Raw genomic sequence first — 14340 nt, 5'->3', positions numbered from 1 at the left:
TCCTATCTTTTCTTCATTTCTGATCTATTCTTGACTTTCGTAATATCCCTAGAAAGATTCCCAGAAGAGGAGTGCAACAAAGCTGCTTTCATCTTTACTGCGAGGACACACTCCCATCCACGGAAAACATTTTGACCCCCTTGAAAGGAACGGTCGTCTTGCTGCATTTTAGTCAAATGCTTCAACGTGGGCTATGAAATTCGAGAAACCGTAGTTAAGTAAAAATATTGAAATACTCATACGGTACAAGTAAAAACTAAAGGACAGTCTCTTTGTCTCCTAATAGACTGTTCATGATATTGGCTTAAAAAATTGAAATACCAAGAGAGCGATTACTGAATTGTGCTGGGCGACAGAAATAGCCTAACCCAAGTGTCGAATAAATTAGAACTTTGAGAGCTTGAGCAAATCACTAGAGTTTTTCATGCCTCGGTTTTCTCATCAGTAAAGTAGAGGAAAGAATGTGCCTTTCACCTAGTCAGAGGGGCTGTGAGATGCAAAACAAGACCAGAGAGGTGAAAATGATTGAAAGATTTAATGAGGTACCCAAGTGTCAGCGATGGGTACAGCTCAGGGTCTGCTCCTCGGGGTGCCCACCTGTGTCTTTTGTTTTGCTCAAGGGCATCCCCTGAACAGCCAACGCTGCCTGTCTCCCTCCCCACCCTGGTCACGTTGGCTCTTCCTCCTCTAAATCTACCCCATCCTCGTTCCTTGTCTTTTTCCTCTGTCTTCTTTTTTTCTCTCTCTCCTGTTAGGAGACACTTTTTGCCTCAGCCGGAAATCCTAACCCAGTTGGCTTCCAGAAGCCAGATCAGGACAGGAAAGGAGGAAGAGGAAGAGGCGGCTGGAGCATGAATATCTGGCTGTCCCCAAGAGCAGCCCAGCATCCTTGGGGAGGTTCCCGTGTGCTTCTCTATGGAGCAGAGAGACAGGTTGGGAGACCTCCGAGCTCCACCCACCGGCCTCACTCGGGGTCCTGGATGTGTCTGAATGGTCCAACATGCCAAACTGGGGTTAGTTCACAAAATGCAAGCAGTTCACAAACAGGAAAGAGAACAATAAAACTACATGCTATCGGGCCTTGGCCTCACCTCAATCTAGCTTACTGCCCTTGACAAATTATTCAGGCCTCAGTTTTCCCATCTGTAAGTTGGGGAGAATGATACTTAATTCACAGAGTGGATAATTACAGTTCACTTAAATGAGGTTCTAGCATATATTTGGCCTATAAGAGGCTCTCAAAACATGATAACTTCAGTCAATTCTCATTGTTTGTTGTAGTTATCAGCTATAAAGTTGCCACAAACACTGAATTAGTGAATACTAGCAGCTTCTTGGGGAAACACACAGTTAGGTGACAACTTTTGTCAACCAATTAATATATAAGTATGTTTTATGTGTGTTTCTGTTCAAAGACACCTGATTTAATATATTTCATATTTTAATATATCCTAACTCACAGCCAAGAGCACTAGCACTCATGCCTGAATGCAGCTCATCTAACACGTGTGCTTTCTCTGCAAGGCTCGTCACGGCCTTCCTGCGCTGGGGTACGCACGGCAGCAGCTCAGCACCCTGCAAGGGGCCATTTTAAATGCCAAAATTGCCAAGAAAAAGCACAAAAATGCAACAGCCGTGGCACTAAATACATCATGGGGGGAAAATGGTCCTTTACAGTATGAGAGCAGAAACAAGGCGGAGCATCACCTCGCCCCACCTCTGCTGACCAGGTGGTGTCGGGTGACACAGATTTCCTACTGCTTCTGCACATGTCAGCAAAGGACTGCAAAAGCAAAACACTAGGTGTGTTGACCTCAGGGTTACAAATAAATTTTGGCAAGCAGGGTAATTTGAAAACACGAAATCTGTGAATAATGAAGATTGACTACATTTAACATTTTTTTTTTTTTTTTTTTTTTTTTTTGAGACAGGGTCTTACTCTGTCTAGCCCAGGCAGGAGTGCAGTGGTGTGATCATACTTCTCTGTAACCTCGAACTTCCGGGCTCAAGTGAGCCTCCCACCTCAGTTTCTCAATTAGCTGGAACTACAGGTGCATGCCACCATCCCTGGCTAACTTTTAATTTTTTTGTATAGAGATGGGGTCTCCCTATGTTGCTCAGGCTGGTCTCAAACTCCTGGGCTCAAGTGATCCTCCTGCCTCAGCTTCCCACGTAGCTGGGATTACAGCCACGAACCACTGAACCTGGCTAATTTTTTTTTTTTTTTTGTATAGACGGGTCTTGCTATGTTGCCAAGGCTGGTCTCAAACTCCTGGGCTCGACTGATCCTCCCACCTTGGCCTCACCTCACAAAGTGCTGGGATTTCAGGTGTGAGCCACCATGCCTGGCCTGGCTGCATTTAATAACAGGGATGTACTATTAATAGAAAGAAGAGCAGCTGAGTCCAAGGAAGGGTCCATTCAGAAGAGAAATGTGTCCCTAGGAACCCCAGGGACTCAAGGGTCACAAACAGTAGAGGAGGGGCCGAGGCCCCAGACCCTCCCCCTGCCCCTCCTACCTCGGTCAGACACCTCCACTGCTATCTGGGTTGATTTTTATGTTTTGGCCAAGACTCCCCTTGAATAAAGGAATCTGCAGCTAAAAAGAAATATTAGCAAACATCTGTTCTGGATAAAAATTACTACGGAGGCAGCCTGATATGAAGGTTAAGGACATGAGCTCTGGGTTCTGACAGCCTGGATTAAAATTCCAGCTCCATGACTGTGACCTGGGAGGAGCTACTTAGCTCAGTTTCTGCGTTGTAAAATCACAGGGCCTAACCCTAGAACCGTGGTGAGGAATAAATGAGAAGATGCCTACGGCACACAGCGCTGTGCCCGGCCAATAATGCGTCCCCAATAACTGCGCTTTCATTCTTACTAGCTGCCAGGAACGACGTGCCAGGGAAAGTTCAGGGGTCTTGGAGTGGCCTTGTCCCCAGAGGGTCGGTGCTCCAGGGTCCTCATCTTTCAGCCCAGAAAGCTGGCCAGAGAAGGGGACCCCAGGCTGGGAAATGAGGGCATCTGTTTTGTTTCGGGGGGTGTATGCGTGCGTGTGTGTGTTTAAGGAACGGCTTAATGATCTAATTTGAGACATGACTGTTTTGCTTGTTATCAGGATTTACATGACTGTTTCAGGACTGTGGGTGGGAAGCAAGTGTTCGACATCTGCACCCACACAACGGATTCATCAGGCCCACAGTTGCGTCCCATCTGCGTATGGAAATCTACCCACAAAGTACATTCCAACCCATTACTCTCCCGCCAGTCTAGTTTCCCCGCAGGTATAGGAAGTCCAAGGTGAACCAGCTCTATGTAGCCCACCCCAGCTACACCCACAGACCCTCCCACAGGAGATGTATCGCTGAAAATTAGCAACTGGTACGAGCACGAACTTTTCTTCAGCTGACTTTTCCTCCTCCTAAGGTCCCCAAACTGTCCTTGTTGGACTGCATGTTCAACTGTAGCTCAACTCAACTTCCCAGCAGCCCCATGTCTTCTCCCTACCAAGATGGCACCAAGAGAGCCCTCTGGGATCTGTCTTTGTGGCAGTTGTGCTGGTTCTTCTAACCAGAAAGGTGTGGCTTCTCTCCCAAAGGAGGTAAAGAACTTCCAAGTGCTGTTCCCACCTTGGATAAGCTTTGGTGACATCTTCTCAGAGACATTGGAAGGACACAAATCCATCTTCTCAGTCACGACAAGATGGTGCCTCCTTCCCAAGCCACAGGAGGGCATGTTTGCCAAAGAAGACCCCTGCCAAGATCTTGCCAGGGAAGCGATCAACTAAAACAACTTCTGTCAAATGCAAACATGTCAGGTGAAGAATGCAGGTCCATAAACACCTTACTCCTGAGGCTGTCAAGCAATTCGCTACATCACATTCCACAAGGCCCCAATGGGGGTCCACAGGAGCCCCCAAAATTCCATTTTCCACAGACTAGCTGACCCATGCAAATGTAGAAATGGAGGTCACTTTAAACTCTCTTTAGTTCACCTTTCCAGTCTTATGGGTGAAATCAACATGTGGCCAAGACCCTCCAGCCTCAGTACACAGCTTCAAAGGCACCTGGTGTCCCCGCTCTGGCCAGAGAATTTTTGATCCATAACTTAAGTACAAAAAATTTTTTCAACTGTCCAGGATGTTAAAGAAATACAATTATCTGGATAGCACAATATTATCCCTTTAAGTGTTTGAAATTGGAGTATTTTAACTTTTCCATGGAAATCTTTCTAAGGTACCCGTCGGAAACTGAACAGAAAGATCGTGCAGGCAGGAAGGGTGCACAAGTCCCCAGTCGTCACTGGGAACTGGATTTCCTTGGTGAAGAGAGCAAAGACTCCACCACGAGCTTGCTGTTTTGTTTGCGGGTCCCCAGCAACATGCCAGAACACCCTTCCTGTGACATCCGTTGAAATCAAACCCGATTCGTTTTCTCACTATCCAGATGGGAAGGACTCATTCTCTTGCTTGTCACTGTTTCTATCAACACCCTTGGACGTATGGACACGTTTCAAAATCTCACTGATGGTGTGAGGGACACAGCTAATATTATAAGTGTTTACTGAGCACCTATTATGTCTCAGGCCCTGTTCTTGGCACTGGAGAAATGGCAGGGAATGAAATTGATAAAAAAAAAATCCCTGCCCTCACTGAACTTGCATTCTAGTAGGAAGGACCAACGCTAAATAACATCAATATCTTCAGCAAAATGAGTTATTGATTAGACAGTGACAAATGCTAAGGAGAAGAATAAAGCAAAGAAAGAGGCGACTGGATGCCAAGGTCTAGCGGGGTAGCCAGCAGAAGCCTCCATGGAAAGGACACATTTGAGTGGAGACTGAAGCGGGTGAGAGAGCCACGAGCCTCCCTGATCAATTCCTCCCTCCTTCTAGTTCACTTGCACCTCTGGCCAAGCAGCTCATTTGGAAAGTTACTAAAATGCCCAACAATGCTTTATAGGGCGTGCACATGGACCCAGTTACCGCATGCGGCTTTGCAGCATCATGTAACGGCTCACCCAGGGGCTGAAGTTCCGCTGCAGGGCAGGGACGTGGAAGTAACCCCGAGCGTCCAGCAGGGGGCTCTGCACCGGCCACAAATACGCCTATTCCTTTCACGGATGGGAATTTTTTATTTCTTAGAGTCAAATCAATTAAAAAATATTCGTCAAAGTAGCCACTGGTAGTCAAAGAAATCATTTGGGGAGAAATAGCACAAAGTTCAAGGTTAGAGGGCCTGGGTTCAGTTCTGGTTCCAGCCACTAAATAGTGTTTGACCTTGAGCGAATATTAACCCATCTGAGTTTGTTTTCTTGTCTTCAAACTGGAAAAGAGGATGCCTTCTTCATGGAGTCGTGAGGATTTATTCATTGCAACTGTGCGGAGGGAGCACCTACTGAGAACTCTGGGAATGCAATCAAGGTAGAGTTAATAGGTTCCCTCCGTTAGCAGAGAGACAGATGCTTTTGGAATGCAGTAAATGAGCGGTTACAGTAGGTGCACAATGGGTGCAGCACAAGGAAGGGACAGGGTGCTGCTTTATGTGCCCAACACACAGGCACTTTATGGCGAAAAAAGGAGCCACTTGCTAGAATTTGAAGGCAAGTGATGAGATAGTCACCAAATTCTTCCCCACTTTCATGTTTTGGCTTTATTATTTTGGCAAAGTTAGTAGAAAATTAGGAAATAAAAGAGGCACTAGTAGGAACCAGGAGTGAAGATCTCAGCATCGTAGACTTGACCCAGATGGGAGTCACTGAGCAGACCCCAAGGGGCTGATCTTTGGCCTCAGCAAAGAATTAATTAGACTTGAGCTAGTTAACTCTTGCGTTCAGCCTTGATCGAAAAGACCAAAATTAAAATTGCATCTTGAATGTAAAGTGTGTTTAGGGATTTTTTTTTAAAGCTCTCCAGAAACAATATGCCGGCATCAGTCTCTGACATACCTAATTCCATGAGAATTTCCAGGGGACTGTGAGTTCACGTTCTGGTTTTTCTGAGCTCAGCCCTCTCATGTAGACCAAGGGCCACATTCGGGTTTAGTTGTTCCTCACATTCACCTCTTACTTATTTTTATGTTTTAGGTAATTGCTGGAAGAAGGAAGAAAAGAGAGAGAGAAGGGAAAGAGAAGAAGGAAGAAGGTAGGAAGGAAAGAAGGAAGGGAGGAGGAGGAGGAGAAGGAGGAAGGGAGGGAACAAAGACCTTGGGCAGCTAGGATGGTAGTGACTTCAGTGTCAGGTGAATGACTCTCTTTAAAAGAGATGAACCAGTTCACGTACCCACCCCCTTGTGTGTTTCTCTCTGTTGTCCGCCATGAAATACTAGAAGGGAGAATGAAAGAATTCCATCTATTTTAAGACCCACAACTGTTAGACGCCAACCCTCCAACCATTCGCAGCCACTTTGGTTAGGGACAAGTGATTAGTCTGTTTGGTAGGAATGACGGCTCTGTTCTGCAGGGGATGGTTAATTCATCTCTGAGCTGTAGTCCCACCCTGTCCCCCAGCAATCTGAGAGTCAGGGGACCTCCCCAGGAGGGCTTTATACATTAATTCTTTTTTTTTTTTTTTTGAGACAGAGTCTCACTCTGTTGCCCAGGCTAGAGTGAGTGCCGTGGCATCAGCCTAGCTCACAGCAACCTCAAACTCCTGAGCTCAAGCGATCCTCCTGCCTCAGCCTCCCGAGTAGCTGGGACTACAGGCATGCACCACCATGCCCGGCTAATTTTTTTTCTATATATATTTTTAGCTGTCCATATAATTTCTTTCTATTTTTAGTAGAGATGGGGTCTCGCTCTTGCTCAGGCTGGTCTCGAACTTCTGAGCTCAAACGATCCGCCCACCTCGGCCTCCCAGAGTGCTAGGATTACAGGCGTGAGCCACCGCGCCCGGCCAAGGAGGGCTTTATAATTCAGATTTTCTCTTAAGGAACAAAAAATGACAGGAAGGTAAGGAATGTCCCATTTCATTCACCACAGTGCCGTTGGTACCAAGGTTTAGGATAGAATGGGTGACACAGCCGAGCTGGATCAGGTGCCATCCGCTGTGCAAAAGATCACTTTTATGTCCAAGAGTGTGATCTGGGTCCCTCCCATGGGCCAGGCCCGCCCTGGTCAGTGCACACACGCTTGTGCATTTGATGGCTTGAGGCCACCCAGCCAGTGAGTGGAGGAGCTGGGACTCGAACCCAGGGCCTTCACCCTGCATCCCACAGCAGTCCAATGGCCTCTGCTTAAAAGACAACTGACTCTGTGAGGGCTCTCCAAGAAAAACCTGAGGGCGTTTTTATGTTTTGTTTTCATTTTGTCTTTTTCTTCCCTAAAGAAGGTAATGGAGGCCAGGCACGGTGGCTCACACCTGTAATCCTAGCACTTTGGGAGGCAGAGGCGGGAAGATCTCTTGAGGCCAGGAATTCGACACCAGCCTGAGCAAGAACAAGACACTGGCTCCACAAAAAAAATAGAAAAAAAATTAGCCGGACGTGGTGGCGCATGCCTGTAGTCCCAGCTACTCAGGAGGCTCAGGCAGGAGGGTCACTTGAGCCCAGGAGTTTGAGGTTGCTGTGAGCTGTGATGATGCCACTGCACTCTAGCCCGGGCAACAGAGACCTTGTCTCAAAAGAAGAAGGAGGTAATGGAGAATTTGTCGAGTGTTTCTGAAAAAGAATGAGGGTGTCATTCAACAGTAGCACACTGAGCGTCCACTCTGTGCTTGACAACGTGCCAGGACTGAGGATGCAGGGCAGTCAGACACCTCCTTTGCCCTCGAGGAGCGGCAGGGAGGGAGGCCCACTTGCTCCTCGCAGTAAGGGCAGCACCCAGCTCTCCAGATCCCCGAAGACATAAGACACAGTTATCGTGTAGCAATAGTGAGTGCCAAGGCCGATCACAGAGGTATAAGGACAGAACTAATACTTGTACAATATGCACACCTGTGGGCGAGGGAGGTTAAGGATGAAGAGAGTCCCCATGAGGTTTCATAACTGCCCAAGACCACACAGGCTGTAACTGGGAGACTGGAATTTACCCCAAGGTATTGGACTCCAAAGTCCACATTCTTCCCATTTTACACAAAGACAGGAGCAACTGGGGAACCAGGGGAAGCGTCCTGGGGCAGCTCTCGTTGTCAGGCGAGGCTAGAAGAGATGCATCTTTTGAGAAGCTGCTTTGTCTTTCTGGAACGCGCCGAGAACTACAGCAGGTTCGCTGGGAAGCGACTTTCATCTTTCTCGCCAAGAGCTGGCAGGCCATCAAAGAGCCCTTCCTGCGAGCGGAGCTTGGGTTTCTGGAAAGGCCTTGTTCGGGGTAATCCGTTCAAATCCCAACACCATCTCCAGGCGATTTCCTTGGGAAACATGACTGGATTTTAAAAGATTAAATGTGTGCGTATAAAGTAGATATTTTAGAGTGATTTTTTTTTTCTCAAGGAGTGGCCCCTTTCTCATCCTAAGTGGTGCTTTACTCGTTTAATTAACCATAATGAGCGTGAGTCACCGTGAGCACTGATCTTTTTCCTTTTTTTAAGTGTTTTTTGTCACGTGAGTGCACTCATCGCTCGTGGCTTGCTTGGGGAATGGGTAGAAAGCAGAGTGTGGGACCCCAAAGGAGGTGGCTGGAAAGGCCAATGAAGACATGACTTCAAAGCAGAGACATGAACGAGGAAGATCAATCCATCCTAAGACAGCCAACGGAAGTCTCGGGCTGGGCAGATTTTTTTTTTTTTTTTTTTTTTTTTTTGTGGCTCAGGCTCTGGAGTGCAGTGGCATCATCATAGCTCATTGCAGCCTTGAACTCCTGGGCTCAGGTGATCCTCCTGCCTCAGCCTCCAAGTAGCTGGAACTATGGATGCTCACCACCACACCCAGCTAATTTTTAAAGACTTTTTGTTGAGATGGGGTCTCTCGCTATGTAGCTCAGGCTGGTCTCGAACTCCTGGGCTCAAGCGATCCACTGCCTTGGCCTCCCAGAGTGCTGGGATTACAGGCATGAGCCACCACGCCTGGCTCATGGGCAGATTTTGAGCTAAAAAAAAAAACCTCAAACTTAAAAATGAGACCACACCTGCCAAAGTAGGGGGCTGTGGCATCAGGGAGGGGACGGGTGGTGGACAGGCATGAAATCTCTGGGTATCTAGATTCTCTGAAGCTCTTAAACCTGATGGGAAGGGGCCAAGCAGCAATCTCCAAATAGCAACTCCCAGATTTCTGTAAAGTGCCATCAGCCAGGCCAGACCTGCTGTCTGCGTGGTTTCTATATCTAGCAACCACAAAAATAACAGAATCCCTATACACCATGCATGCTTTTAGGTACATTGTTTGCGAAGGGTTTTTTTTTTTTTTTTTTTTTCAGCTAAAAGTACTGCAGCTGTCTTTTCTCCAAGGGTGACACGCTTGGAGATTCATGTGACAGGTATAGTTTGCCTCGCTCCGTGGTTTTAGGGACAGCTGTAGATTAGCTGGAAGACCTGTCAGTTGCTGACTATGTCACGCTTGCCAAGCCACTTAGCCTTTCTGGACTTCAGACGCATCTGGAAGGCAGCGGGGAGAACATCTGCTCTACCTATACCAGGGAATTAGCAAGGAGGTAAGAAGAAAGCTTTGAAAATTGCAAGAGCCTCAAAATATAAGAGGTCAGTATTGTTTCTGGAAAAAAAAAAAAATGTTGTTTAAGGTAGGTATTTGTTGATTGAATGACACTGTTCAAGCTTCCTTAGTTGACTTCTGGAGTCTTCCACGTCTGCTACATACATCTCTACAGAGACAATCTCTCCCTAACACCGGCCCACAACATTCACCCAGGATCTACACACCCCAAGCTCTGCTACCACATGGCTCAACTTTTTTATCTTTAATTGACAAATAATAACTGTGGATATTTATGGGGTACAACGGGATGTTCTGATACATTTTTACAAAGTGGAATGATTAAATCAAGCTAATGAACAAATCCATCACTTCAAAAACTTATTTTTATTTTTTGTGGTGAAAACATTTGAAATCTACTCTTTTAGCAAATTTATTTTATTTATTTATTTATTTATTTATTTTTGAGACAGTCTCGCTCTGTTGCCCAGGCTAGAGTGCTGTGGCGTCAGCCTTGCTCACAGCAACCTCAAACTCCCAGGCTTAAGCGATCCTCCTGCCTCAGCCTCCCGAGTAGCTGGGACCACAGGCGTGTGCCACCATGCCTGGTTTAATGTGTTGCTATTTTGAATGGCATTTTTTCTCCATTATATTCCTTAATTGGCTATTGCTGATGAATTGGAAAGCGGTCGATTTTTGTATAATGACCTTGTAACTGCCATCTTACTGAATTCTTACTCATCATTTTCCAGTTTCTCCTAGATTTTCTTGACAGCAATCACATTAGTTTCAAGGTACTCAAAAACTACTGATTTATGACATTCAGTGCATGACTGCAGGAGCCATGAATGCCTGCAGGGAGAAACGCCGTTGGAGAAGACGGTCTCGTGAACGCGCCAGGTGTTCTTCCGCAATGTCCAACCTGTGGAGGGCACCTGGCTCTTCCCTCCTTCGAGCTTGAGGCCGGAGAGGCAGGAGCTGTGCTTCCTGTGCCACCGCCGTTCCCTGCGCACCAGAACCACCACGCTTGGCACAGTGCAGACTCTCTAGCCGTTTCCCGCTGCTCTTAAAGTCTGTGTTCCTCGCCAAGGCCTGCGAGGCCCCAGGTGAGCAGCTCTACCCCAGCCCCAAGCACGTCCCTTCCTTCCTCTCTTCCTCTCTCAGCTCTTCCACGGACACCCCTGCCCATAAGGCCACGCCCACCAAGCTGCCCCTCCTAGTTACCGTCACGCCCCCCAGTTTCCTTCATGACACTTGCCACATTCCTACTTAGATGCTAACTTGTTCACTGGCCGTCTGCCCCGCTAGACTGTTCCCCAGGAAAGCAAAGACCGCCATCTATTCCTGCTGTATCAACACCGAGTAGACACGGTGTCCAGCACAGTCCACACCCAGTAAATATTCGTTGAATGAAATAATTATGTCAGCTTTAGCCTTTATTGAAATTTACTCATTACAAAATGAATACAGGCTGGGCACCGTGGCTCATACCTGTAATCCCAGCCCTCTGGGGGTGCCGAGGGAGGAGGATCGCTTGAGGCCAGGAGGTCAAGACCAGCCTGGGCAACACAGCGAGTCCCCATCTCTACAAAACAGAAAAAAAAATTAGCTGGGGCTGGCGGTGAGCATGTTGAGGCGGGAGGATGGCTTGAGCCCAGGAGCCCAAAGGTACAGTGGGCTATGATCGTGCCACTGCACTTCAGCCTGGGGAACAGCAAGACCCTGTCACTGAAAAAAATAAAATATAAAAAAATAAAGATGAAGCAATTCAGAAGCCAGCAAAGCCGTAAGACTTGCCAGACCACGTGTCCAAGGTGTTTCACCGAAGCCTGGCGTTGGCCATGACCTGCCCACCAAAGGTTGGTCTTTTCTTGGAGTGGACCCCAACTCTACTGGTCCCCTCAAATGCAAGTCCTTTTTATGGGGACTCCAAGAGCTGGCGAGAAGAGGCAGATCTGGGGAGGCCGCAAGCCGCCGCGTCCTCCATCCTCCTGGATGGCCGGCAGGTGCCGCACGGGAGGAGGAACAGAATCCTCCTCTTCCGAGGTTGGGCTTCCTGCGCTCTAGTCTGCAGAGGGACGAGCATCAGTGACACAGCGCCCTTTTACAGATTCGCTGCGGGTGGATTCATACACCCAACTTCACTGCTCTGAGATGTTCGGCATCTACCAACGTGGACAAAAACTCACAAACCAGGTCCAGCAATGCCCGACTAGAGGACAAGCTGAACCTTGGGCTGTATCGGGAGAGACCTGCAGAAGGATGGGCGGCAGGTGAAATGTGGGTACCCAAGTCCCTGTGTGAGACCCGCTGTGTCTACAAATGGCCACCCTTCTTTAGGAGGGGGCCCTGGAAACCGATTTCCCCCTCGGGGAGCTCACAGGCTTAGACGTGTTTTTCACCAGGTCCAGCCTGCTGCATCTATGCAGGGGAACATCCAATAATCGTGATGCAATGGCTGAGCAGGGTGCGTTCAGAAACAGTAAAAGTGGCAAAAACAACTAGCGAGAGTCTCCCAGCCAAGTTCACTGAGAGGTCCAGAGAGGTGAAGTAATTGTCCAAGGTCACACAGCAATTTTGGACTGAGACTAAACCCCAAGTTTTCATGACAACATAGATCAATACCAGTGTTAACATAATGTGTAAGTTAGTATTTTTGTCCCCAACTGTATTTTGGAATGCCATCCTTTTATCCCACATGTGAAATAACTTATTTATATAAACAAAAATTCTTTCACGCCTGTAATCCTAGTACTCTGGGAGGCCGAGGTGGGCGGATCGTTTGAGCTCAGGAGTTCGAGACCAGCCTGAGCAAGAGCGAGACCCCATCTCTACTAAAAATAGAAAGAAATTATATGGACAGCTAAAACTATATATAGAAAAAATTAGCAAGGCATGGTGGTGCATGCCTGTAGTCCCAGCTACTCGGGAGGCTGAGGCAGGAGCATCGCTTGAGCTCAGGAGTTTGAGGTTGCTGTGAGCTAGGCTGACGCCACGGCACTCACTCTAGCCTGGGCAACAGAGTGAGACTCTGTCTCAAAAAAAAAAAAAAAAATTCTTAAAAGGAATAAAGCCCCCTACTCAAACCAAGTCACTCAAGGATACAGGAGAGTTTGCTGAGGCCTGTCAGACACCATCTTTGAGCTCATTTCTTGCTGTAACAGTTTGTGCAGAACTCGGTCGGACGCAGCTGCCAGGACAAATGCTCACCTGGGTGCTGACGCACAGCTCAGACCCGCAGCGGCGCACACACAGCCGCCTCCGTGAGTCTGTCCCTTGGCAGGTTAGTAAACGCAGATGGTTTCGGTGCTGATCACCGAACTCCTGAGAAAAGTTTCTAATGGAAAGTGTCACAGAGGACCTTGAGCCCTTGCAAATATGCAAATGTTGTAAGAAGATCTAACACAAAAACTGGGAAGTCTGTGGACTTGGAGGTGCAAATGCCATCACTTCTGCGACTGCAAGCACTCCCTGTTTGGCACCTGTGGGGACCGTTTGTTCCGGGTGCAAGAGCTCCAGTGAGGCTCTGCATTTAGCAGCAGCGAGTCAGTATCTCAATGAAGTCGATAGATGGATTTCCCTTTAAGTACGGAGATTAAGATATAAAACCCAAGTTAAGTACCCCTTTCCCACCTCAGCTCAAGGGCAAGTTTCTATCTTCCTCTCTTTTTCCACAAGGGTAGGAGCTTGGCGCAGTTGGCTTTCAGAAGATGACCATGTCTATAAGCCCCACCCAAGATGCGGATCCAATGAAGTCAGGGAGATCAAGTGATGTAAGATAAAATGGGTATCATGATGGGCTCTACCAGGCCTCTATGGTACGACCATTGCAGTCGCTGGAGGTTTCTAAGTAGCTGTCAGACTTTGGTGAGTCACTCGAGACACACAGGGCCAAGACCACTTTCTACCACTGCACCTGCAAACACGTGCTTCCCTCAGCGTCCGTAAAACCTGTTGAATTTCATCTCAATATAGTCACTCAAAGAAAGCAGCAGGAAGGCAAGCACTATTTGTTCTATGTATGTATTTATTGAATCAACACTTATTAATAAACACCTACAATAACCAGGAATCATATTTTATTTTTTTAAAAAATTCAAATCTGTAAAATATGGCCCCAGGTGAGAAGTTACCAAAAGCAGCAGGAAACGTCAAAATCATTCACTCCTAAAATTCTGCTTTGCAGCTCAGCTGAGGATCAAAATCCCCAGGACCAAGGGAAACGCCAAGATGAAGACGTCCCTGCCGAAGCTCAGAGAAGGAACACGGGACAGCAGCCCGGAGAAGACACGATGGTGGCCCCTGGCCTCTGCCCATGCACCAAGGCGCGGGAGCACATCCCGCTCCAGGCAAGATTTCTCACCTGGCCCTCCAAATTCGATTTTAAAGCCCTGACTTCTTTCCCTTTTCCTAGTTAAAAAAAAAGTAAAACAAATAAAAAAAAAATCATCGGGACATATATTTATTGTCCCAATGACTTTGTTGTTTAAGTCAAATCTAAAGTCAACAAATTGTGTGGTTTTCTTCATCCTTCATTGATGACAAAAATTTTCCAATCAAAAACTACACTAAGACAATGTGTTCCTAAACAGCAGTCCAGCTTTAATAGTAGGGCATTGAATCACCTTGCAAACAAATTACAGTCACTACGATTTATCAATAGCTACTGAACTGGTTCTGTGTTTTGTTTTGGCAAACTTAGAACAAATCAGAGAACAAACATAACTATTCGTTGTCATGTAGAAAAATAAAATGAACCT

This window comes from Eulemur rufifrons, chromosome 25 (genome assembly GCF_041146395.1).
Source record: "Eulemur rufifrons isolate Redbay chromosome 25, OSU_ERuf_1, whole genome shotgun sequence".
NCBI classification, from domain to species: Eukaryota; Metazoa; Chordata; class Mammalia; order Primates; family Lemuridae; genus Eulemur; species Eulemur rufifrons.
Note: the sequence above shows the minus strand (reverse complement) of the source record.